The sequence below is a fragment of the Manacus candei genome, unplaced genomic scaffold, assembly GCF_025592945.1.
Source record: "Manacus candei isolate 608988 ecotype Guabito, Panama unplaced genomic scaffold, ASM2559294v1 h1tg000018l, whole genome shotgun sequence".
NCBI lineage: Eukaryota > Metazoa > Chordata > Aves > Passeriformes > Pipridae > Manacus > Manacus candei.
Window position 1 is genome coordinate 8,903,355 of NW_026138066.1, and position 26,392 is coordinate 8,929,746.

General features: G+C 41.4%; 1 long non-coding RNA gene across 1 annotated transcript in view; it reads right to left on the bottom strand.

The window, feature by feature from the left end:
- Positions 1–262: 262 nt before the first annotated feature.
- LOC127469831 (uncharacterized) overlaps positions 263–26,392 on the bottom strand; it is a 54,255-nt gene continuing 28,125 nt past the window's right edge. The window contains exon 2 of the long non-coding RNA XR_007904095.1: positions 263–468. This is a non-coding gene — a long non-coding RNA (uncharacterized LOC127469831). The remainder of the gene's footprint in view (positions 469–26,392) is intronic.

The window sequence follows — 26,392 nt, forward strand, 5'->3', positions numbered from 1 at the left end:
TAAGTGGAGCCTGAGCCTAGAGACACACCGAGGCAGGACTTTTCTCCTTGCTGTTATTTGTATTAGAATTATATCTCACTCAGGCTGTGTATTTCCCCTGTCCCCAAAGTGCTTTACAAAGGAAGCTGGCACCAGATGCCGACTGCAGCAGCAGAGGGGCAGGAAGAGTATGCGGCACTAATGAGTCCTCTCATGTTTGCCATTTAAGCCCTGTCCCTACAAAGTGCCTTGAAATTTGAAGATGCAAGGCGCTCTAAAAAGCTCTCTTACTCCCAGTCTCACTTGTTTATTTGACAGACGTGCTACAGCAAAACATGGTCTTCCAGGACATGCGATGCTGTCATATTCCATGAGTGATCCAGTTCAAGAAGCAGGCCAGTGTTCCAGGATGCTGGGCCTTTGATTTTGTCAATATCACACATCATGTCGCTCAAAAATGGCCTCTATTGCTGCCAAAGTTTGGGAATGCTGGTGATTAAAAAAAAAATTATTACATTAGATTTCACAGTCTGTCCAAGAGACAAATGTTCCTTATCTATTTTGGTTTTATTTTTTTTTTCTTGTTAGTGAGTCTTTTTTTTTTTCTTTAACTGAACCGCCTTATAAGCAGCATCAAGCAAAAAGCTGTTGAATTTTCTTCAATGTTTTGAAACTGCTATACAAACTGATAACCCCTTTTCTCCATATTCGCTCTCTCCTCAAATGAATTAAATAAAAAAAAATGCAGGATGCAGAGGTCCTCCCAAGAGATATAAGAGCAGAGCCTGCCTTTTCCTTTGCAAGTCTGAGCAGATGGTATTATCTGAACATAATAATCAGAATTATTATGCTCTTTATAAAAAGGTACATTGAGTCTATGAATAAATTTAGCATAAAATTTACTGCTCTCCTGAGACTTCAGGAATTAGTAAAAAATCACACTCTGACTCCAAACAAATAGTCATTACAGGTTTCTGAAGTGGAGAGCCCATTCTCTTGGTGAAGTGTCTGGTGAAAAAAAATACAGCTCCTCTGTCCTGCTGCTTGGACTCATAATATTTTTACCATATTGAAAATCTTTCTAGGAAGGAATTTACGTGTGAGTGAATCTCCAGGTATGATTTCATAGTCCGTCAACAAAAGTGTTTCCTGCATTGTTATGAAACTGATATTGTCAAATTCAAGCAACGTTGAAGTCTCTAAAATCTTTGATTGGATTAAAAACACACTAAGATTTGTAAAGAGAAAAAAAATTGGCATTTCTGTTCCTTTATTTTACTGTCTGATTCTTGAGCTCTTCAGGTTTCTTCTTCAGGTTTTATTTCAGCACGAGACAGCTGTTTGCATTATAGCTGAGATTCGTACACAATGTGGTGGTCCAAGGAGCTAGAGTTTGATGGAAAACAACAGGTTTCCTCAAGTCATTTGACAAGCTTTGACAGCAGATTGAGGGAGGTGATCCTTCCCCTCTGCTCAGCAGTGGTGAGGTCACATTGAAGGGCTCGTCCATTCTGTCCCTTCTATCCAGTACAAGAGAGACATAGATACACTGGAGAGAATCCATTGAAGGTCCACAAAGATGATTAACTGACAGGTAAAAAACTGGATGGCCAAGGCCAAAGAGTAGTGGTGAATGGAGTTAAATGCATTTAGCAGGGATTGAGCATACTCTCAGTAAGTTTGTGGATGACACTAAATTGGATGGGAGTGTTGATCTGCTGGAGGATAGGAAGGCCCTACAGAGGGATCTGGACAGGTTGAATCGATGCCCTGAGGCCAACTGTGTGAGGTTCAACAAGGTCAGGTGCTGGGTCCTATAACTTGGGTCACAACAACCCCCTGCAGTGCTACAGGCTTATGGCAGAGAGGCGGGAAAGACACCAGATGGAAAAGGACCTGGGCGTGCTGGTTGACAGCAGCTGAACATGAGCCAACTGTGTGCCCAAGTGGCTAAGAAGGCAAATGGCATCCCAGAATGTATCAAAAATAGTGTGTCCATCAGGATCAGGGCAGTGATCATCCCCCTGCATTCAGAACTGGTGAGGCCACACCTTGAATTCCGTGTTCAGTTTTGGGCCCCTCACTACAAGAAGGACACTGAGGTTCTGAGGCGTGTCCAGAGAAAGGCAGTGAAGCTGGTGAAGTGTCTGAAGCACAAGTCTTATGAGGATTCACTGAGGGAGCTGGGGCTGTTCAGCTGCAGAAAAGGATGCTCAGCCTTATTGCTTTCAACAACTACATGAAAGAAGGTTGTAGCGAGGTGGGGATGTGTCTGTTTTCCCAAGTAATAAGTGATAGGAAAAGAGGAAATGGCCTCAAGTTGTGCCAGGGGTGGTTTAGATTGGATATTAGTCACCAAAAGATTTGTCAAGCAGTGGAACAGGCTGCCCAGGAAGTAGTTGAGTTACCATCATTAGAGGTATTCAAAAGACATGTAGATGTTGTGCTTAGAGGCATGGTTTACTGCTGGATGTGGCAGTGTTAGATTAATGGTTGAACTCAGTGATCTTAAAGGTCTTCAGCACAAGCAATTCTATGATTCTAGCTCTCATGTTTCTCAGATAGGTTGTGGAGTCTCCATTCTTGGAGATGTTCAAAAACCATGTGGACACAGTCCAGGGCAGCCTGCTCTAGGTGGCCATGCTTGAGCATGCAGGGTTGGACTAGATGACCTCCAGAGGTCTCTTCCAGCATCTGGCAGTTTGTAATTCTGTGACTTTCTTCTATTTTTTCAAGATATATTCAGTGCCATCCATGCAGCACACAGGGCTTCCTTCATCAGGTGTCTTTTGTTCAGACAAAGCTCTTGCTGATAAAGACTAGAACTATAATCGTCCCTTGGTTAATCCTAGGGAATGAAATTATATATTTGAAACTACTAACTCTTGTGCCAGGGCAGAATCTTTGTACAGGGCAGTTCTCTGGCATTAAGAATCAACTGGAGGGGAGTTGAAATGCTGGAGCATTTAGAAAGAAAAAAAAATAAATCACAGAATTACTATTAGTGAAAAAAAGTAACACCATCTAAACAGTCATGCAGTGCAGGGTCTATTAGCTAAAGTCCCACACTCAATCAAAGCACTCTCAGACTGATTTAAACAAAATCTTTTCCAGTTCTGGGCTGATGTTGCTGATGACATGTTCAGTCTCATGGTCACACATAAAAAAAAAAAAAGAACAAAATTATAAAGGGTCTGGCTTCTCTCAGTCAAAGAATAAGTCAGATTTACTCAAGTTTTATGGTAGTAGTGGGAAATTGAATCTTGTCATCTGAGCGGAGATAGACTAAATTATCTGTATCCTGGAAAAGGAGACTAATAAGAAAAATTCTATAATCCATGTGTTTCCTGTGTCAATGGTCTTACAGAAGATCTATTGGTTTCCTATGAACAAACTTCTCATTGTTGTCAACAGACTGCAATAGGATATCACTTTTGTGTGCCATTCATCTACCTTTTATAACAATGTAATTCTACCAGAGTAAGCAATGGTACCCTAGAGAATCCATAAATAGGACCAAGGCACATGAAAATAAGGCCTGCTTATTTGTCTGTCTGTAAGCTCTATCCCAAAGACATTTCCAAAAATTATTAGAACAATAATAACAAGTACAGTACATTGAGAAGAACTGGCAAGGAAAGATTAATTTTAAAGAAGAAACATGAAGACAGGTTTAGAAATTTGTGTTGAAGCACAGACTTTGCACAGACAGTGTGGTCCATATATGCATTACTGGCCATAAGGGATGTAGCTCAGAGGGCTTATTGGCCCTGGGAAAAGGAACTAGAAAACAGATCCTGCTTTCCCCTTTCCTGCTTTTCTCCTTCCTCCTCTACTCCATCTTCCAACTCTAACCGTGGCTATCCTAATGACGACAGAAAACACTGAAAAAAAAAAGAAAGTAACCACTCTTCTGTCAGCTAATGGAGCTGAATCAGCTTGCTGATGGCTTGGAGAAAAGCTGGAGAGGGCACAGGGGAAGAGAGGGGCAGGGACAAGCAGTACTGTCATTTCAGCAGAAGCCACAGGGTCAGCACAGCCATTTTTTCCTGCTACATATTCATTACAAAGCCCTGACTGCACTGATAACAAAGCACCATCAGTGCATATTTCCAAGGCCCCTGTCAGTTACTTGTGGGTGGGATTACCTATTACCTACCAATAGACAGAATCATCCTCTCACCCCCACCACTCTGCTTTCTGCAAAATATTTTCCTCAAACACCACACTCAGTGAGTAACAGGCCTATAACTGTAGATAACTGGGAATTCCCTGCTTAGCTTACTTTTTCCTTCCTCACAAAGAATTGCTTACTCATCAAAAATAAAATTCTTCTTTGAGACAGTTTAATTGCAATGAAGTTTAATTGCTGTGACAGGTTTCCAAACCTGACTGAAAACTGCACCTGGCCTCCCACCAATCTACCTTCCAGCTGGAGGACAAGAAACCCCATTTTTTGGACTACTCCCTTCCGTTCACTGTCCTGGAAGGCTGATGAGGGATGGAAAGCCCAGAGCCTGTTGGATACTGAGCTTAGAAACTTCAAAGTCTCCAAGTCCCCGCCTCCTGCCTGTCACAAGGCTTTCATTGCTCCTGGGCTTCAGGGATTCTGGATTGCAGCTCAGAAGTGGAACTGACAAGGAAATGGAAACCTGGAAGCTCCATATTCAACAGATGCTATGAATCATTTTTTTTTTTTTGCTTCTCCCCAGCAGAAGTCAGATTCCAGTACAAGTGGGATTGTTCTCAGTCACCTCGCAAATTTGAAAATTTTTGATTTTCTAGGTTTAAAATGAAAACAGCATTCAAACCCTGGCACACAGTTTCTGTATAGAGCTCCACCTACTAATATCCTTTGTAACTAAAAAATGCAAAAATACAGTCTCCCAGACCCTCTCTTGGGTAGAAGTCTCCAACATATCAGTGACAGTTTTTAGGAGCATTACAGCCCCATAGTAATCGTAAAAATAATCATACTCATCTGTTTAAAGAAGGCATAGAATTACTTTCAGAACCCACAGCTATTTTCCCAATAAATGACTCATTGTGGGTCCCACAACAACATTATTTTTCATTCACTTTTGTCACAGCACAATACTATTTATTGCAATTGCATAACTTATGAAGCAAGTCATAGGCTTTCCAGTTTCTTATGGACTTATTTTGTTTTATCTTAATTTCTTTTTCTTTGATATCACTATGCTGTTAACACAAATATAATATTATTACAGCTTAAGAAAAACTCCTCTCCACTAGCTCAGTTAACCATAGCAGAAAGCTCAGATGTGTCTAGAGTGTATTTTACCCTAAGAACTGAAAAGTTACCTTTATATGAAAATCAAGAGGATCAGAGCTAAACAGATGAACATGAATACTCCCTAGAGGGTTGCCTTGCTTTGAAAGATGTCATGGTATCATTTGTATCATGGAGAAACATGGTTCTTCTGTAATGGAAGGCCCATTTTCATTTCTTTAATGTATCCAGAGAAAATATCTGCACCTATATTCAGATCAATATACAATCCCAACCACACCAAGAGAAACAGCTGGAACAAGGAAGACTTTGTTAGTTTTATTCTATCCCATGCCAGTAGCCCCTAAGACACCTGGATCCATGGACAACTCCAGATTTCCAGTCTAGCCAATAACACTGCTTGCATGAGGTTGATTGCTCAAGACAACTTCAGAGATGGCTGCCACGAATACCAATCATGTAGTGACAAACTAAGTTATACCTCTGACAGTAACAAAGACTGAGACATAATGAAGCAGTTGAGAAGACTGAGTTTGAACATAGGGCTGACAGTAAAGGTTTATAATGGAAGTAAATTGCAAATCAGATTCAACACATCAGAAATGTTAGTACAGTAAGAACAGAGAAGCCTCAAAAAGTCCTTCATCTGGATATGAAAACAATTTTTCCTTTGCTGTCACTTCCTCTCGTAAACATTTTTGCTCCCTTCAGACCTTGCAGCGTGGGTCTGAGTAACAGATTTTTCGTTCTGGTGCCTTAATTCTTCTTTTTCTCATGTTTGTCTAGGCTTTGCTTTTCAATTCCACATCAACTTTACAATTTAAAAAGTAGGCCACATGCTACTATGTAGAGACTTACTGCCCTCTGCTAGGACAGAGATTTCTGCACTGTGCTCTATTGTCTCATATATGTTAAGCATCTTGGGTCCATTACATTGAAGATAATACCAGAACACAGTTGATTCAATTGATTCTGAAAATTCACTGGAAGACCAATCTGAGGGGCTGTCAGCAGCCTTTGTAGCTAAGAACTCAACATATGAGGTGACTGAGATCCAGCCGCAACCTAATGGGAATGTGAATGACTGAGGCCATGGATCACTGACCATAAGGACCATACAGATTCTGCTACCCAGGCAGAGATTATTGTAAACAAATCACAAATGTCAGTATAGGTCAGTTTAGGACAAGAGGCATCTAGAAACATGTCTAAACTGTCAGCTGAACTGGTCAATCATGGATGTGCACATTCAAGTCCAGTGATACCTGCTACTGTAATCTGATACAAATATGACAAAAATATTTCTTTCATTAACTAGTGCCTGTCTTAGCTGAGCCAACATGCAAAGAACTGTTTGAAAATACAGTTCACACTTGACCTGGGCGATGGGCATTAATGTGGTCATAAGTGTTAACAGTTGAAGAAATATTTGCAACCTGGTAGTGCCCAAGTCTGCACCATGTGACCACCACGTGGCTCGTGTGGCTGCATGCAGATTTCAGAAGCAACAAAGGCAATTGACACCTGTGGTATCTCTGGGCACAGGTTCTAGAAATGGAGAGAAGTACCATCTTGGCAAAATCAAAAAGGCCAGTAACCACTGAATAAAGAGGAGGAGTGAGAACCACTGGTGACAAAGAAATGAGGGTGGATCATAATCTGCAGGAAGTTTTATACTTGGAGCTGTTTCAGACTCCCTGTTCTGCAGAAAAATGAGGATTTGCAGAAAAATATTTGTTTGTTGAAACAGAATTTTCCATTGTAAAAACATCAGTGTCTCTATGAAATTTTTCTCAGGAAGGTTTCTTAGGCCCAGGGTAGGACTTTAGGTCACAGCCAGAGACAGGGCCAAAAACCAGTAGCTGCATCCTGATGCAGATGAGGAAACAAAATGTCCATCTTTGATATTTAAAGATCTTTTATGGTCAAGTTTAAAACTCACTTTTCCTAATGAATTTTTATTATCTACATGAAGTGGAACACAAAAAAAAAAAAAAAAGCAGGAACTGACTTCCTACCGTCATTAGCTGTATTTTCCTGCATTACTCTAGTTTCACATCCATACTCTGAACTGTGTAGAAGTAGAGGACTTGATTGTTGGTGTTTGGGGGGAAATTCTAGTTCTCAGAATATTTTCTGACAGTCAGCCAAAGAAGTCATGGATCGCTTTAAGCACCACTGCTTTCTCCTGGTTAAAACTGGAACTGCACAAATAACATGTACAAACATAGTATTGTCATTTGCAAAGTAACTTTCTCCTGAGCAATTTGATCTGTGCACATCCCAGAGGTGAGCTACAAAAACTCTGAGAAGCATGGCGTTAATGACGCCATGTGGAAAACTTGCTTCATAATACCCGTAAATGTTAGCTAATGACTGTGTGAAACAGCTGTAATACTGTTCTTATTTTAGGAGAAGACATGACACTTTTTTGTTCTCTCCTATCGCATAAGCTGTACTGCTGTGAGAGGGACTCATGCTACCACTCACATCCAAATGCTGGAGCAGATAGAGTTTAAGAAAAGTGGTCAGGCCCTTAAGCTAAATCTGCTTAGCTTGACCTAAATTCTCAGCCACAAATCAGTTGCTCAGATAAAGAAATCTGCAGATTACAAACAGAGAAGGCTTTTCCACTGCTTTGTCTTGTTAAGTAAAGAAAGAGAGAGAATAATCATGTGTTTGTCTCCAGACAGGGAAAAATCAGGACCCCATTGTCACAAAGGATTGGATATACTTGGTTTACATATGATACTTTAGGGTCCATTCCAGCTCCTCACTGTACTCTGTTACACCAACACTGCCACTTCCCACTGTAAAGACTTGCTCACAGGCAAATTATTTATATTCTCACCTCTTCAGTAGCTAGAGTTCATCATCCCTGCCATTTCATCCTCATTAGTATTACCTTTTGTTAACCTTGGAGATATAAATTTGACAAGGCTTCAGGAAGATGTTATGTCACTGATATGATAAAAACTTGGCCAAAGTTTAGTGGCTTTTAAAAAATATTAAGTCTTCCTTATGCTGCTTGCTATGCTCTGTGCATAAAATTTGCCCAGAGCCTGGTCCGCAGACTGAGAGAGAAGATATTCTTTACTGACACCGGAGTCAATCTGTTCTGTCTCATGGCTGTGGTGGCTGCCAAGAATCCCCGATTCAGATGGGTATATTTCTCTCCCCTTTGATACCTCTGGGTATGTCTTAATAAACTATAGAAGTAAAATGTGCCTGAATCCCTGGAAAAGGTTTAAAGGAGAGATTCACAAAATGTTGCTGGTGGCTTATCATCATTTATCACACAAAGGAAAATTTACTCTTTGGCAAGTTGTTGCAGCATGGGTCATAGCTAAGCAGGGGTACATGAGTCATGCACAGCTTTTCTTGTAAGCATCCCTCTGGTGTTGAAGTGCAGGAAGGACTGGAATCATGCCAGAGCTGCCTCAGTTTCTCTCCTACATGCCAAAGATGTCAGAGGAGCACGTGGCTCTTCCCTCTCTGCTTCCTCTGACAGGAGGAACTGTCATGGGTCTTTTGTTCCCTCTGCTTCTGTTTATGGATCTCTTGGCTTTTCAGCACTGAATCTGATTCTCCTGAAGCTTAAGCCTATGGCAAAGCAAGTATTTCTGATGGAGATTATGCTTAAGTATCTTGTTCAGATAAGGAATGGGACAAACAATGGGAGATAAGTTATGCAAAGGATGTAATTGTGCCAGTCTGAGGAAACCAAAGAAAACCTCATGTGTTGCCTCTTAGACTAATAAATCTCCAAGACTTTTCTGTTATTATCTTTAAATGCATATTACAAATTAATTCTTACCTTTCTTAAAAAGGCTGTCTTTGAAGATCTGCACCTCTGCATATATTCCGGGAAATGGGTGACTTACAATTCATAAGACCTTTGTATCCTATAAGTACTAATTTTTTGTGATATAATGAGGTCCTGGTTGGGTATTTACATAAAGCCCAGTGCTGCCTTTTGGCAACTCTACATTGTAGTTTACATTAACAGTAATGTAAGCCCTTCACATTCATTCAAGACCTTAATATAGCCCAAGGTAGTATCTCATAATTTCATGGTAAATTATTTCTGTCTTTTAAGGCACAGAGCAAATTGCAGGTAAATTATTAATAATAATACTTAGATCTTATCTTCAAAGGACTTTACTAACATTAATTAATTCCTGCACTGCTTTGAGGTAGGTAGCTGCATTATTACTTACATTCTTTACAGAAGGGGGAATTAAGACAAAGACAGGATGAGATATGCCTGCAAATTCTATGAGATGCAGATTACCAGGCAGAGGCAGCTGAGCATCCAGGACCACATAAAATGCTCTGCCTCCAGCTATTAGCTATCCTATCCTGCTGCAGATCACTGCTTCTGTGACAGAAATGATGGGGCACAAAGTGAGACCTTTTTCCAGCCTCTTCTTTTTCAAGTCTGGCCCCTTCAGTTACACCTCCCAGTGAGGTCTGCTGGGAGAAGTAATAGAAGGGTTGCCCTAAGTTGTTGAGCATTAGTCTGAGGATGGTGATCTTGACCAGTAGAAACCACACAGCTGGGGTACCACCGTTTTAAGCCATTAGAGCGAAATTGATTGTAGGTTACTTACTAGTAAGCTTAATTTCAAATATGAAAATAGAATTTCAGGCAGAAGAGAAAAGAAATTGGACTTTCAAAAATAATTATTTTTTTTAACCTTCCAATATTACTTACCTGGCTTTCAAAAATAATTCTTAGTTTTATTTGTGTTTAAAAAAATTATTTTGTATTAAGACCATATAATATTTTTTCCTACTGCTAATGGTACATCAAAATACAACAGCAAGTGGTCACTGAAATATCTTGGTATTTGTCTGCTTTCAATTATTGAGGGCAATTACACTGAGCTAATTAGAGTATCTTACCTCTTTTTGTGAATCAGATTGGCTCCTGGTTTCATTAATATAAAAGAGATTACTTTATTGTGCAAAAATTAAAATGAGAACATTTCAACAGTGGCCTCATGAAAGAACACATGCACAAAACAGAAATAGGAAAAATGCATAGAAAAGGAGTACAGATACAATTTTCCAATTTCAAGTTGAAATTTTGAAATAGGATCCTAAATCCCTTTTTGTTTTAGAAATGTTTTCTCCTGTTGGAATTCCATAGAATTTTGTATAGTTTTGTAAAAACTAAAAATTTGCTTAATACAAAGACTTCTTTTCTAATGAAAACTGTCTGAGAAGTGTTATCCAATCAGCCCCACCATAGATAGCTGCCAGGATTCTGCTCACACCTCTACAGCAAGTTTTGTTCTCCTTTGAAATTACTTGGCCTTGTATCATCAACTCCCATAATGAAGCCTTGGTTAAATAGCCTCAGGAAAGGAAATCTACACAGCAATGATTTCAGAGAATTATAATATGCCCACAACTCAGAGCCAATCTACATTTGGGGCTGGATTTATCCTCCTGAAATTCATTTACCAGCAAGCGCAGAAGCAAGGCTGCTGTGTTCTGCAGTCAGGAGTGCTGCTTGCACCCATTGCCCTCTGTGGTCCAGTCTGCTTATATCCAAACCATGGGCTGGAGATGCCTAGCTCTGTCCTTTGGCAAAGAAAGAAGCTTCGGACAACTTCGGTCATCCAGTTAAGTGCCTGAAGTTGGGGCAGCTTTGCTGTAGCATCTCTGCAGCTGAAGCTCAACTGCTTCAGTTCAACTGCTGGCTGTGGCAATGGGGAGAATGTGGAAAGGTTTTCCCTGAACTGGAAGTGGATGTGGTCTACCTGTGTAAAGGGCTCAGAAAAGTATTCCAGAGAGTCTAATTACTCATTGTAGAAGCACTGCTCTTTATCCCTTACAGAAGTGGATAGATCAAGTTCAAATTGTGCCTTTTTCTCTCTAATTTTCTTTCTACATGACCTAACTATATTCCTAAACTCATCATGAGTAGCCAGCCCTTTTTTCCATAGTCAGTAAGCTCTCTTTTCCCCCCTAATTTCCTTCAAAACCTCTCTGTTCAGCCAGGCTGGCCATCTTCCCCGCCATCTCGCCTTTCAGCACACTGGGACAGTCTACTCCTGTGCTTTCAAGACTTGCTTCTTGAAGCATGTCCATCCCCCCTCGAACCCTTTGTTTTCAAGGGCTGTTTCCCAAGGTATGCTCTGAAACAGCCTTCTGAGTAGGCCAAAATCTGCCCTCCTGGAGTCCAGGCTAGAAATTTTATTGATGGCCCTCTCTGTGTCCCTGAGTATTGAAAACTCTATTATTTCATGGTCACTGTGCCCCAGACGGCCTCCAACCACATCACTCAGCAGCCCCTCTCTGTCTGTGAACAGCAGGTCTAGAGGGGCCCCTCCCTTGGTAGGCTCATTTACCAGTTGCCACAGGAAATAATATTCTATACACTCCAGGAATCTCCTAGACTGCCTCTTCCCTGCTGTGTTGAGTTTCCAGCAGGTTAAAGTCGCCCACAAGGACAAGGGCTGGTGATTTTGAGACATCCACCAGCTGCTTGTAGAATAATTCATCACCCTCATCATCCTGGTTGGGTGGTCTGTAACAGACTCCCACCAGGATATCAGCCTTGTTGGCCTTCCCGCTGATTCTGATCCACAGGCATTCAACCTTATCATTACTGACTTCAAGTTCTACAGAATCAAGAGACTCTCTAATATGTAGATCCACCCCTCCACCTCTCCTACCTTGCCTATCCCTTCTGAAGAGCCTGTAGCCAACCATGGCAGCACTCCAGTCATGCGAGTTATCCCACCACGTTTCCGTGATAGCGACTACATCACAGCTTTCCTGCTGCACGATGGCTTCCAGCTCCTCTTGTTTGTTACCCATGCTGTGTGCATTGGTGTACATGCATTCCAGCTGGGTTGCTGATTTCACTTCTGTCTCTGGCTTTCCACCCTTAGGCTCATCTCTGGAGAGCCTGGTTTCAACCCCTTCCCCCTTCAAACCTAGTTTAAAGCCATCCTGATCAGCCCCAACAACTTACGGGCTAGAGTCCTTTTGCCCTTCCTAGATAGATGAAGCCCATCTGACTCTGGCAGGCTAGGTACCATAGAATTTGCCCCAAGGTTGAAAAAACCAAAATTCTGCCAGTGGCATCAATCCTTTAGCCACCTATTGATAAGATGGGTTTTCCTACTTCTCTCCTCATTCATCCCTGCAGGAATTGAGGCGAACACCATCCGTGCTCCTGTCCCATTAACTAACTGACCCACACCTTGAAGTCCAAGCTGTGAGCAATGAAGAGAATACAGCCCTGCTGTTATTAAAAGCATTTTATTTTCTGTTTCTCTGTCTTTTTTTAAATTTTTTTTTTTCTTTTTGTGTTTTCATGCGCCAGGAGATCTTCCCATACTTTTTATACCCTCATTTTAAGGGGAAAGCATGTGACTGTGTGCCTGCGTACACACTCGGTGCCTATAACTACCACTGGGAAAGAGCCAGGAAAAAAAACAAACCTACAAAGTTTTAGTTTTCTCACACTCTCAAGCACATTTTAAAGAGTATTTTTATATGACAGGATTTAGGACTGTTTAAAGACAGCAGCTACTGTCAAACAAGGGTAATGAAATTTCAGTTTCCCTATGTGCCCTGGTTGGACCCGTGTTGCAGCAGTAGGAGGGCAGCTGCCTACACAAGACATTTTATATCCATGTCTAGGTAGGTGATTCAGATGCCAAATGAGCATAGTTTGGCTGTCACCGTCTTTCACCGGCTCTGAAGTTCAGTTTAATTATATACTTTTTTTTGGTGTCTGCAGCAGATCACACCATTGCCACCCCTGCCCCTTTCCAGTAGTTTTTAAGACAGGGAATATGTGTTTGATTGGTGACTACACAAATGAGATGATTAAATGCTGCTTCGAATATTGCAACTGGGCTGTTTGGCTCTGGGGTTCTCACAATAACACCAACTGAAATTAATATCTACTCTTGAATTTATTTTTTTTTTGCCCAATAGCTTTAAGACTATGTACAAAATCCATACCGAATCGCATTTACTCCTCTGCAGGTGTCAAGCCTCTGAGGAATGGGACAGATCCCAGCCATACAACTCAAAAGCCCGACTAGGTGTCCATCTACATACTCTACGACTTTTACAGGTAGGAATAAAAAAATAAAGACATCCATCTATATTGAATCTGAGGCTATGTAAAAAGCTTTATGAATCAGTCTAGCTATTCCTCAGAGTCACTTCAAATTTTGTAGTACCTGAGGTATTAAAAGCCAGATTGGTACTTTGAGTCTCAAACAAGTCAGCAAAAGATAAATTGTTGACATGTGAATTCATATAATCTCCATTTGATGCCCAGCATGTGAGCTGCTCTTGCATGGCATTACAAAGAGAAATAGCAGTCACCTGAGAGAGAGAGAGTGAGAGGGTAGAGGCACATGGTATAAGGAAAGGAAAGCATAATCCCAAGCCATTCTTCTGCTTTCTGTTTATGTTTCCAGAGCCCACATGTTTATGGGAGTAAGTCTGCCTGGAAAAGGCAGGTCCCTTCTGTGTAGCATCTGCCAAAAAGTGCCATACGGTGTCGGCTATCCCACATTACAAGCTGTGTGAGAACTCTGATTTGTCTTCTGTTCTCAAACTCAGTCCAGGCTTGAGTGCCCTGTCTCTTGCATAGGCAGCCTAAACCTCTCAGGTCAGCCCCGCTTCAGCAAATGCAGGTGTGCCTGGGGATGGAGAGGGAAGAGAGGGCAGCAAGTGAGCTTCCTGTCACACTCAGACAGGATGATCTGAACCCCCTCCTGACAGCTGAGATCAGCTTGGGCGAAATAGCAGTGTGTGGAACCAAAACCCAGGGCTCAACTCTGGGATGAAAATACAGTGTAAATATAACCATTCAGAGCTGTGGAGCATCTGGCGTGCTTGGGAAATGCCAAGGGCACTGCACAGTGCACAAAATATCTGAGTGCAAGTACTGGAAAAATTTCAGGGGCATTAGCTGTGCTCATGCTAAAAAGGCAGGGAAAATTAGGTCAAGTAGAACTCCTGCTGGAATGAGTCAAAGCCAGTATAGGCACTTCTGAGCTACACTATGCTGTGCTCCATGGTGGTTTCGATGTTTTGTTGCTTTGTCAAAGATGTAGCAGCCTACAGAACCTCAACAGACCAAAGCAGCAAAGATTGAGACTCCCCGAAGGCACCACAGGAATAGTCCCTTTCAAGTGGTTCTATAACCTACAGGACTTCGAGCACTGAGTGTTATTAAATGTTCCTTCAATGATCAGGACAAAGAGGAGCTACTCTATTGGTTTAGCTACATTAAAATAAGTATTTGAATATGCATGACCAGGTACCTCTAGACCTTTCCACACAGGCTCGAATCCAATATTTTTACCAGGAGTACCCCATACAGGCTAAAAAGAGGTAGATTATTCCCACTAGCCTCACTTTAAGGCAGGTAAATGAGATAAAGATTGATTACATGACTTGGCCAGTTCACCTTGCAGGCCAGTGACAGAGCAGAAAGCAATGCTGTCCTCTCCTGAGTCTCATCTGTCAAACCACAGCATCGCAATGCACAAGGCAAAGTATTCATCTTGTTTAAACTAGGAAGACAGACTACAGTCAAATGACCAAACTGTCTTGACAAAAAAAAAAAAAAAAAAAAAGTTGCTTCAAAGCCTAGAAGAAGAAAACCATTCTATAACAAAAAATAATTAACTTTCCCAGAAGGCTTTTGTTTCCCAGAGTCACTGTTTCTCTCCATACCTTCACATGCCTGATCTAGACTAGAGTCTTCCCTCCATCTTTCTTCCCTTGCACTTCCGTTTATATAAATATTTCTCACATCTGTCTTACATAAGAACTTATGTTTTAGCTCAAGCAAGCCTGTCTGGGTACTTTTACCACCATAAACCCATTCTGATCAGAGAGACATTAATAAAACCTCCTTCCTTTCTTTATTTGGTTTTCTCTTCTAGCTGACAGGGTGCACTCAGCTACATGATAAACATTTACAGCCGACATTAGAAAAGAAATAAGGACTGTAATAGAGTCTTGGTTTGTGTCTTTCACTCACACTTCGGGCTACAGCAAATGTAACCCAGGCTGCAGGTACTTTGGTGGATTGGGTCCCCAGCTCACCTTTACTTGGTCTCTAACTATACCTCCAGTGGTAGAGAATCTCTCACCTTCACTTTCAAAGCTACACAGGGGTGGGAGTGACCCAGTAGACAATGAATAAAATAGAAGATGTCCAGTTCACACCTCTGCTATGGGCTTTATTCTTCTCCTCAGTTCATCCACCTCTATGGTCACCTGCTCTTCAATAACATTACCCAAGTTCCTGAATTGCCCTCAATTCCGAGGTTTTGTTTCATGGCAGCCTCTGATATAAAAGAGAATGGATAATGATACCCCTGTGATATTTACCACTGATATCGACATCTGTGTTGTAAACACCAGAGAGGACAAGCAGTGACAGAAGGGAATGGTGGAAGAGGCTGGCAGGGCTTCCTGAATAGCAGCCGGCAAAGAGCCAGTGGTGATTTTCCCAGTGCTCAGCAACCATCATCACCTCCTCCTTCAGCTTCTGGTGGGTGTGAAGGGTCAGGAAAGGAAGAGAGGTAGGGGAGCACAGCCAGAGCAAACTTCAGAAGCAGCTCCCGTAGATTCAGCTCTGAGATGATAATGATTATGTCTCGCAGTTTATAAGGCTGAAAGAGGGAATTGAGACATCTCCAAGCATGTCTAAGCTTTGGGAATGAAGCTCCATTCAATATGGTTTTGTTTGCTTTCTTTCCTTATTGCTGTGGGATTAGGAGCCTCGGTATTTGTTGAGGAAGAATGAGAAGAATAATCAAACAATAACAACCCAATTAGATCTGACTTGGGGAAACTCAGGTGATGATGGTAGGGCAGAGAGTTTTCTGGGATGCTGGAAAAGTATTGGAAACTAGAAATCAGGGGAACAGTAATGTCAAGTGAAGCTTAGAAGGGATGGTGGACTGTGGGTGAAATTAGCAGACTGGTGGGGAAGGCACTCAAAGGGGCTGATGGACCAAAAGGTACTCAGTGGGAAAGGGCCCTGTTGTGGGACCAGGCCTAGTGCTGTTAATAGATTATTTTTGCTGCTGCTTGGGTTAGCTGGGCACCCTGAATCTCAGAAGATGGTCTAGCATTTGTTCTCTCTTTCAGAAACTGCCTTTCATTAGAAGGGTCCAACATTCATTTTTAGAGTCCGTTTCCTTCACTTGATAGAAGAGTTGGAAAATCTGTCCTGACCATGAAAGAACTGTATGATGAAGTGAGAGTGAAAAGAACAATTCTTCTAAAGTTCTTATGAGTAGGAAATATCTGAGAAGAGATGCAAGATCACACATAAAACTCGAGGTCTCTTTTTCATTAGTACACCCTAGCAGAAACTGGGAAGAAATTGAACCTGTACTGAAGACCAGGGACATTATATTAGCAGTTTTTCTTTTAATTGTGAGGAAATGATGAGGAAAATGGTAGAAACCCTATCACTTGGAACTACTTAAATAAAGTATTAGTTAATGGACCAAGAACAATCCTATATTAAGAAGATGTACTGGGTAATTATTTAGTCTCCTACCTCTGTTTTTTACAAACTGCTTGGACAGATCTGTTATTTAACCTCTTGACTCTACAGAATCACCTCTCTACCTCTTTTAAACTGCTGTAGTACTATTAACTTTAATGAAACTAGGCCAATTTTACCATCTGGATTGGCCCATGACTACTTTTGAAAAAGGAATTCTTGTCTTAAAGAAAAAAAAAAATAAAGCAACCCAGAATTAGTTTCCAAAGGTACTTTTTAACGTATATATAATAGATTAATGTGCTTCTCTCACCTTGACGAAGAGCTCAGATGAGAAACAAGTCTGCATATGCACAGTTAAATCAGTGTTGCAACCTACAGCGCAAAATCAAGAGTGGAGTAATAGCACAATACCATTCTGGCATAGGTAAAGACAGAGAGAGAACAAAGATTCTCCTAGACCCATGTGTGTGACAGTTGTACAGTAAGAAATTGCTTTTAGGCATATTTGCTGCAATAGGGCAGCAAATGATGGTTGGTGTCCATTAACTTAGCAAATGTTTGATCTTTAATTACAACCCATTAGTTATTCTCCACCTGTCCACTTGATTTCTTTTAAACCCCAGTGGAAGGTGAGGTGATGCTCAGCACTGAGACAAGGATGTGCAGATAGAGATGAAGAGGAAGAAGGGCATTGCAGGGCACACTTTCTATCACAGCAGAGGCAGGTGTGAGGACAGACTACCCAGCTGCTCATTGTACAGCAGTTCCCTATGTTTACCTCTGAGAATGGTTAAAGCCCATGAGCTCTTTGGATAGTACTAAATGTACAAGATTTAGGAATACAGCCGTCTTGGCATACAACATCAACGAGAAACTGAATTCAGGAGAGGCTAAAGGCATTCTTAAACTCTTAAAGGACTATTTCAAGTCCTGAAGACAGATCCCCTATGGAGAAAAACTCTTCAGGCGTTGCTCTGACATCTGTTATAGCAACTCCTTCAGATTTCCCAGTTTTCTGTAGTGAACTTGTCTTCCTGGAAAGTCTTCCTCGGAAAAGACAAGCTACAAACAGTACAAACTGACCCCTGACAGCCCCAGGGAGGGCATAGGAAGCTACATCATCACCAAGTAGCAAGGAATACTTTGACTTTGTACATAGCAGTCCAGCTAGCGTTATGCTATTCTCCAGAAAGCAAAAGGAGGGGGAAATAAATGGGAGGATGCAGAAACAGCTTTCTTTACTAAAAAAATACAAACAAACAAACACAAAAAAACCCCCAAGAAACAGCATTTGAGATTTCAAAACCTTCACAGACCCACGAAAGTACCTCTTTGAAATTTCAAAGGAGAGATGTCTCCAGGCTGGCACCTGCTATTTACATGTAGTACCTGCACATACCATTAATGTAGATAGTGGAAATTCAGTGTATAATATTTTGTCACGAAGCAGAACAGTCAGCAGCCTTAAAATTCTTTGAGTCATCCATAAAAGTGGAAAATTGGCAGATGGAAATAGAGCATTTTCATAACCTCATCACTGCATGCAAAGAATTGGTAGCTCTTCATCTAGCACTTAGAAGACCGAAGATGATATGCACCACAGCAATATCCACCACTGTGGAGTTGAACTCTCTTGGGATTTTCCATGGGAATCAAACACAGCAAAGGGAACCTGTACAGAGCATAAAATATGCAGGAGAAATAAAAAACTGCAAAGGTAATTCAAAGCACTCTCTGTTCAGGGTCCTGGCTTCTCCCATGCACACCTTTCCTTTCTATATTATCTCCTCCAGACCATAAGAATGCCGCAGAAAATACCCCTATTACATCTACATATAGAATTAGTTTTTCTTGTTTGGACCTTCCAAAATGCAATGAGAAAATATTTTTACTTCATTTACTTGAATAAGGAGTCCAAATACGGCATTGGCTCCAGGGATTTCATTTTCTACTTGCCCTCTGATAGGCAATGAAATAATAGAAGACATAGTAGACTTTAGTATCTACTATAGGAAAATAATTCTCTAGGGCTATTGAGGCAGTACCTTTCACCAGAAACAAATTCACAAGTTCATGAAGTTTGCTTTTTTCTATACATTTTGTAGTCACCTTTAGAAAGGAAGTAACTGAAACTATGTTTCCAAAAGAGTAGTTGTATTTAGACAAGCCAACATGCCATCCTAATCTTCCCCAACCTCTCCAGCTCCGAACACAGCCCCAGCACCTTTGAGAGATCAATACCCTCAGGCACACCATCGTTTTCCCACATCATAGAATCATAGAAGCATTTAGGTTGAGAGAGACCTTTAAGATCATTGAGTCCAACCATAAACCTGCTGTCAAGCACCACTGGATGGTGTGGTAGGTTGGGGGAAGGTCTAACCGTAACAATTGAGGAATTTCATACCTGAGACCCCCACTCTGGGGTGACAGAAGTGAGTAGCCCTGCTGTGCTGGCACAGGGACACAGGGACAGGGTAGGGAGCCTCTCGCAGGTGCCTCAGCACCCTGTACATGCTCCTCAGGCCTTTGGCTCTCTTCAGTCACATAGGAACAGACTAACCTTGGCCTCCAAAATTTTTAAAATGTCTTTTACCAAATGTAGAGTAACTGTATTATTAGGTGGTTTCAATCCTCTAAGATGTGAGAACTTCAATACAGACCTGAACCCTGGTGTGCAGTAAGACACCTCTCCTGGGATTCATCCTTTATATTTCTTTTCTGGGATTTGCCGTGTAAATTCAGGTACACAAACCCATGCCAGGTCAGGCATATGAACTCAGCAATCTCCCATGAGTACTCAGATGCAACCTTTACTGTAATACAGACATTTCTTATTCTTCTGCCTCCACAGTAGAAATTAATGCACCATTTAAAGTTCTCGCTGGGCTTATGGCCAAACAGGCTCAAACAGCTGCGTCATCAGATTTAGGAGTTCCTTCTTTTTCCTTCTGGGTTTTCCATACTGCAAGCAGGGGAATGAGCTGACAGGTAGATGCAATCTTATAAATGGCTCTCTTACCCTTTTCTTCCCTTCTGGCCAGTTTTGGGTCCTTTCTGTATGGAGTGAACTGTCTTCCCCTAAGTTGCCAAGACAACCTCTTGGAAGATCGCTTTGCAGTTGTGGCTGACAGCGAAGAAGTTAAACAGATGTACGGGGAGGGGGCTAGGTCTGACTGAAACTTGAGGCAGAAACCAGTAAGGACAACTAGCATCATCACCAAAGTGAAAATGAAATCTATTTGAGGATGCTGTTTTTAACCTGCTATTCTTTGAACTGATGTGTGTTTTAGTCAAGCTGAAATTGGTTATAGAGTTATACAGAAGGGAAAGAGAAGGAGAATGATTTATTTACTTAAAAACAAGAAAAGACATATCTGCAGAGTTTTCTGACTCTGCATTCTGTTATGTGGATGTTGTGTCTACAATATAATTGGTTGGGAAAGAGGGTTCCTGGACATGGACACAACCACTTCTTCACCACTCAGGTATGACCTAGAAGAATGGATCACCATAGCACTGTGGGCACATGTGCATGACCACTCGGGTGCACTGCACAGCAGTGCTTTGTGCTGTGCAATCTCACTCGTATTCATTTCTTCCTTCTTCTATTTTCATACACAACCCTCCTTCTCCTCCTAGTGAGCTGCCCATGAGGACTGAATTTGGATCTCCCATAACAAAAATCATGAGTGAATTTATTTCTGATTAGGAGCTAGTGTGCCTCTGGTGTTGTTAATCTCCTGTTTAGGTCACTTGTGGAGAAAGCCAAAGGCCTTCTCTGTGCAGTAACACCTGACAATCAGGGACACAACTCATCATAGATGATCATTGTAGAACTCTTCAGGTTCTTGTACTTGCATGCTCACTCAGCCTAGTGGAAGTCAAGAGTGCTTCCTGGGAAAGGGATTAGCACCCACCCACAAAAAGAGATACAGCATCAGCCTCATTGCTGGTAATGCACCGCTGGATTCCCTTCAGCAGCCGTATCTATGTTTCAGCAGTGGGGTGGGCATTTCTCTTTACTTTGTTCCCCACACATTCACCAGTCTCTCAAATGCTCCTCTCTAAACAAGAAAAACAAACTGTACTGTGCCAAATGCTCACTACGCACACTGGCTGGTGGAGCGGTTAAAACACCAGCCTATAATTAGACAGCTTTCAAAGCCCTGCTTTTCCTTCTGTTCCTTTCCCACTCTCTCCTTTCTCACTGAGAGGGGGCACAGCTGTCCCTCAGGCATGCATTGCTTCCCATTAGTGTCAGTGGGAGTCACAAGAGCTCATCAGGGGAAGAACAAACCCTTAAGGGAAAGAAACCTTTGACGAAATCCAGCCACCCCATGCTAGGGCGCTGTAGGAATTCTAAGAAGTTAGATCTAAAGGAAATGAGGGCATATTTGCCCAAGAACTTCTCTGAAGTACAAAGAAATCTGTTTTACTCTGTTGTGGCTCCGAATGTGATGAAAACTTCAGATAAATCTTGCTTATGACCAGTATGTAGCAAAATGGCAACCTTATCTAACTCTGTTAAAAACTGAAGAGAATGTAAAATATACAGTTGATTCCTTTCCTGAGGTATGTTTTATTAACAAATATAAATAACCATCGAGCTTCTCATCTGAACCATCTTGCAGTCTTACCTGTTCTTATAGTTGGTTACTCTAATAGGACCTCTGTGTTGTAGACTCTATTTTCCTTCACCCAGGTAATGACTTTCCTCCGCTATAACCAGAATAAAGTGTTCTAGTTCCACCAAACCAGCAAGTGACAGGAGGTGGCCTTTTCCTGCTTTGTCCCCATCACTGGAAAGAGGTCAGATAAGCGAAGACTATGAAACAAGCCAGAATTGCAGTAACAAATATGTATGTACTTATAGTCAAAGAACTAGTCATTGAAATTAGTAATTCATTTTGGAATGGGAAAAACCTGCTTAAAATTAATATAAACTCAGTAAGTTTGAAGATCACGCTAAGTTTGATGGGAGTGTTGATCTGCTGGAGGGTAGGAAGGCTCTGCAGGGGATTTGGACAGGTCAAGTGCTGGGTGCTGCACTTCGATCGCAACAGCCCCATGCAGCACTACAGGCTGGGGACAGAGAGGGTGGAAGGTGGCCTAGTGGAAACAGACCTGGGTATGTTGGTTGATAGCCAGTTGAACACGAGCCAGTGCGTGCCCACGTGGCCAAGAAGGGCAGTGGCATCCTGTGCTGTATCAGAAATAGTGTGGCCAGCAGGACCAGGGCAGTGATTATCGCCCTGTACTCAGCACTGGTGAGGCTGCACCGTGAATCCTGTGTTCAGTTCTGGGCCCCTCACTACAAGAAGAACATTGAGGTGCTGAAGTGAGCCCAGAGAAGGGCAATGGAGCTGGTGAAGGGTCTGAAGCACAAGTCCTTTGAGGAGCAGCTGAGGGAGCTGGGATTGTTCAGCCTGGATAAAAGGAGGCTCAGGGGGACCTTATCATTGTCTACAACTACCTGAAAGGAGGTTGTAGTGGGGTAGAGGTTAGTCTCTTCTCCCATGTAATAAAGAATAGGGCAAGAGGAAGTTACCTCAAGTTGCACCAGAGGAGGTTTAGATTGGATATTAGGAAGAATTCCTTCACCGAAAGGTTTGTCAAGCATTGAAACAGGCTGCCCAGGAAAGTGGTATTCAAAAAGACATGTAAATGTGGTGCTTAGAGATACTGTTTAGTGGTGGACTTGAGAGTTTTAGGTTTCTCCAACCTAAATGATAGCATGATTCTATGAATTAGCAAGCTGGCATATGGACCCCAAGAAGCACGATTTTATGTGCCCGTTAATTATTTTGCACCACCAAAATGATGCTGGAATTTGGAGTAGACATTTCAATGCATATTCTGAAGATAGGACCTCACTCAAGTCATCTGACAGTACCAAACAGGTGGCTGCAGTGGAATAGACATACGTCAAGGGATGAAGAGTGGTTTGAGGCAGGACAGCACTGTGTTTTTCCCCTTTCTTTCAGTAAAGAAAAGGAAACAAGTTTTATAACTTCTTACACCTGCTTTATATCTTATATCTGAAGTATTTTGTACCTAAAGAATGCTTATGTTAGCAAACATTTTGCTTAAAGACTCCTACATGAAAAAATGGGCCTTTCAGTTTCAAAACAATGAGGAGAAATTATCCATGGAAGAAAAGCTCAGACTTCAATTCTAGGAGACAGGAAAACTCTCTTTTCATTTCATTTGCCACTTCATAAAATGAGAATTCCTGTTTTTTTCTGAAGTCTAAGTGCTGCACTCTGATGAGCAGGTTAAACATAACCAGATTTGTGTAGGCAGCAGCAGCCTAATTAATAGCCTAACTTATGTCTGAGTGAAACATTTACTTTTTTGATTTATCCGTGTTACTAACAGAACACTGAAGTGATCCCATCTCCCTAATTACCTCTGGTTCCCAATTAACAGAAGAGTAACAACCTCTGTAAAGGTTTCTCACTCAACACCCCATCAGGAAGAGGCCAATGATCCAAGCAAAGGAACATCATTAGTTAAACCACACATTAGTCAGCATTCAGTCAGATGCAGGGACCAAGGGGAACCAACCTCATAGCCTCTCTCCTTCCAAGAGAGAGATCAGAAAGTACTTTTCCTTACTGCATCACATCTCTGCCATCTTATGCTGGAGACTGAGTAACTCCCTGGACTTCTTTGGAGTTCTTCCAGATTTACATCACACAACTTTGGATCTCAGCACTCATTTTCTGGCATAAATGGAACAACACTTCAGATATTTGTTCATTTCTCTCATTATAAGAAGATAGCTTTGTTGTGTAATTAACATGCCAGTAATTAGGGATTCCAAGATGATGTACTAATTTCTCTCTCTCACACATACACACACTCTCAAAATGTTATCAGCAGTAATTGCATTAACATCTTTTCTTTCCTTGTTCCCTTTGGGAGTTTATTAGACTTTCATTTAGTCTTTTTCTCATTTCACAAATATACACACATTTCCTTTGCTTCTCTGAAAATTTGTTTCAGATTTCTAAACTTTGAGCAAATTGACCTGCTCCCCATGCAAACACAGGGGAATCTTCAGTGCCATTCATTTTTTCAATCTGTTTTAGATGGAAGATGAAAACTTGCAAGTTATAATCTGGTTTTTTTTCCATGAGTATGGATTCAGATAAGTCTTGTGATAGCAGGATCATTTATGTAGATGTACCAAGTCAACTGAAATGGAGATGGATTTAGGAGTGTGGATTACTATCATGAAACTTTAAGAAAGTCTTAAAATCATGCTATGGACAGTTCATTGCTTGCAGAATATTTCTTTTTAGTGACCTCATCTCAAGATGTAGAGGACTGTAAAATAACCACAATTTTTTTCCAATATAATGAAATGCATAAAACAGGATAAGTCAGCAGACAGCAGAGCATGGTTCATCTTAGCTTTTATTCTTTTTCTGTCTATCATTTCTCGGACTTTTAAAATATTTTATTCCAAGATAAAAGTTTGAGCTCTATGGCTGCAAGTTACCATGCAGAGCTTAGTCTGAGTTTCCAGTGAGTTTAAAAACTGAACCATAAGCCCTGGAGTTTTGTAGTTCCCCAACCTTGGTGTCCATGCAACACCAATGCTTCAATGATTATAAGTCACAAGAAACATAGCCTTTTGCTTTCACTGTTGGTTTTAACTTTCTCTTTTCCAGCTGTAACATATTCCTAGGACAATGATGTCAGGGATCCAGCTCTGGTAAATCCTTGGTAGGCCTTAGTTGGACACCCTCCTTTAAGTTCATTAAGATGTAGCCTCACTTTGTTTTTTGCAGTTTTAATGTGTGTTAATCACTTAAAAAACAGTCCTTGTTTCTAAGCTGAAATATTAATATTTAGTGTTACCCTACTGCCCCTGCTTTTTGAGGGGTCAGCTGTGAAGAGTGAGGAAGAACCATGATCCAGATTTTGAATCATAAGCCTGACTCAGGTATTGACCTTGACCTGCAACTTCAACTTGTCCCAAGTCAATTCCCAGTACCTGCCTGAGACTGAAAATAATAGCTACCCATTCATCACCACACTATGACAGGAGTACTCATTCTTTTTTCCTATCCCTTCACTTTCTGCTGCATTTTATCTTTCATCTGCATTTATTAGCCTGTCTGTCTTTGTCTGGGGAAAACAAATTTGCTGAAATCTACGACCGTAGTGGTAAAATCACAGTGTTTGGTTGCAAGCCAACTTGATGCTACTTAGATGATAAAAAGGGCTGGGAAAGAAACAACTAGGTTTGTAGCTCCCTTATGTGTAAAAGCTTAAAAAAGGAGTAAATCTGCATTTCTTCTTTTTCCTCTTCTGTGACTTTGAATTAAACCTGAGAAGACAAATGTGATCCTTGCTTATGTTGCAGGCCAGAAGGAAAGAAGAGTTGCTGTCACTGCCAGAGTAAACCCAGGATTCTCTGTCTGGGAAATGAGATTTTGCTGTATGGCTGGAAGGACAAACTTGAGGCAGTTGCAGCCTTAGGTCTTTACTGAGAATGCCTACCCTGGGCAATGTGGTAAAACATAGACATGTCCAAGCTATTTCAAGGATGGAAGTGGTCCAACTGTGGTAACACAGAGCTAATGTATGCTCCACGTTGTCTCTGTGTGTGAGGTAGGAAATGACTCATGCCATGGTAAACTTGCGTTACACAAATATTTATGCAAACTACTTCAAGTGCTTGGGCAGTAATAAATTGCTATAGTTTGGTCTATTAGAGCCTGATGAACGGCCTGTTGTTTTGTCAGGCTAGATTAGCTGGTGCTGATGCAAAAAAGAAAAATAAACCCAAATCTCTCCTTGCCCATGCTGCCCAACAGAGATGAATCTTTCCACTTCCACTGATAGCATGCAATGAGAGTTACATGCTAAGCTGATATTTAATTGCTCCTTTTTCACATCTAAAGATTTCATCTTCAGGAGCAGACATTTCCTTGAGGGGGTGGAAGGACAGGACATGAAATTTCAAAATACTGTCTTAACTGAGCCACACAAGGTACCTGTAACCAGAGGAAAAGATCAACTACAGGTCAAGGGAAAACCCCAAAACTGATATAGAAAAGTTGAATACATCAAAGGAGCATGTAGTTTGTTACACAGGATTAAGATATCAGTCCTGTAATTTATCTGTCATGTATTTAATGCTGGTTTTCCAGGAGTAAGACTCTCTATGGGGTCCAGTCAACTGAAATAAAGGCGGTATGTAGGATAGAGGTCTCTCTGCTGAAGCAAAAGTGGGGAGGGAGACAGTCTATGATGAGAGCATATGGGATTTTCAGTCTGAACAGAAAAGGTAACCCATTGCCTTTGCAGCAGCCTTGTTTGGTTTACTTTTATGCAAATCACAATGTGCCCTCCATTATTCTGATTGGCATGGGAGATTTCCATGGAAACAGCAGTACTCCATTTCATTTAAACTCTGATGCCCAATTTCCCTGTCAAGTGGAAATCAATGTGTTGGTAACAGGAGAAGCATTCAGAGTATTGCCTGGAGATGGTACTTGTGCAAAGGTCTCTGGAGGAGTGCAGAGATTTGCCCTATCCCATCACCACTCACCTGAGCATGATCCATCACTCCACTCTCCTTTCTTTCTTCTATGTAGTCAACACTGTCCTCAGTTTCA